Genomic DNA, 500 nt, shown 5'->3' with positions numbered 1-500 from the left:
TCCTCTCATCCACATCACCATGAGTGAAGACATTTTTAGGTTGGGTGACCCCAGTGAGAATCCACATCGTTTCTATCTTGAGTTTCTCGAGACATCCTGATGCATTAACCCCCCACCCCCACGCCAATTAATAATGTCTGTAGGCGTTTAAATTTCGGTGCTACCACTTCATCAGTTTCTGAGGAGAAACCAGAGAGACCTTAATCATTTCAAGAGAAGAAACTCTTCCCCATTCAAACAATGAACTGAGGTTTGGAATATTGACATTATTGATAATCATAGCGACATTATTGATATCTGCATTTTTATAGGCTACTATTTATTGAGAAAAATGTAATTTCTAATTATACAATACCATATTAATTTAATGTGGCACTACATGGCAGTATTAGAGCACAAATGGCCACCTATCACCATAGTGGTAAGACACGATTGGTACGTAGCCCACATGACCTCAACATAGGTAAACCTACAGCGTAGCCCCCAGTCAAAAAGGGGTG

Source organism: Seriola dumerili, unplaced genomic scaffold, assembly GCF_002260705.1.
Source record: "Seriola dumerili isolate Sdu_G_001 unplaced genomic scaffold, Sdu_1.0 BDQW01000306.1, whole genome shotgun sequence".
Lineage (NCBI taxonomy): Eukaryota > Metazoa > Chordata > Actinopteri > Carangiformes > Carangidae > Seriola > Seriola dumerili.
This window is presented reverse-complemented; position numbering follows the sequence as displayed.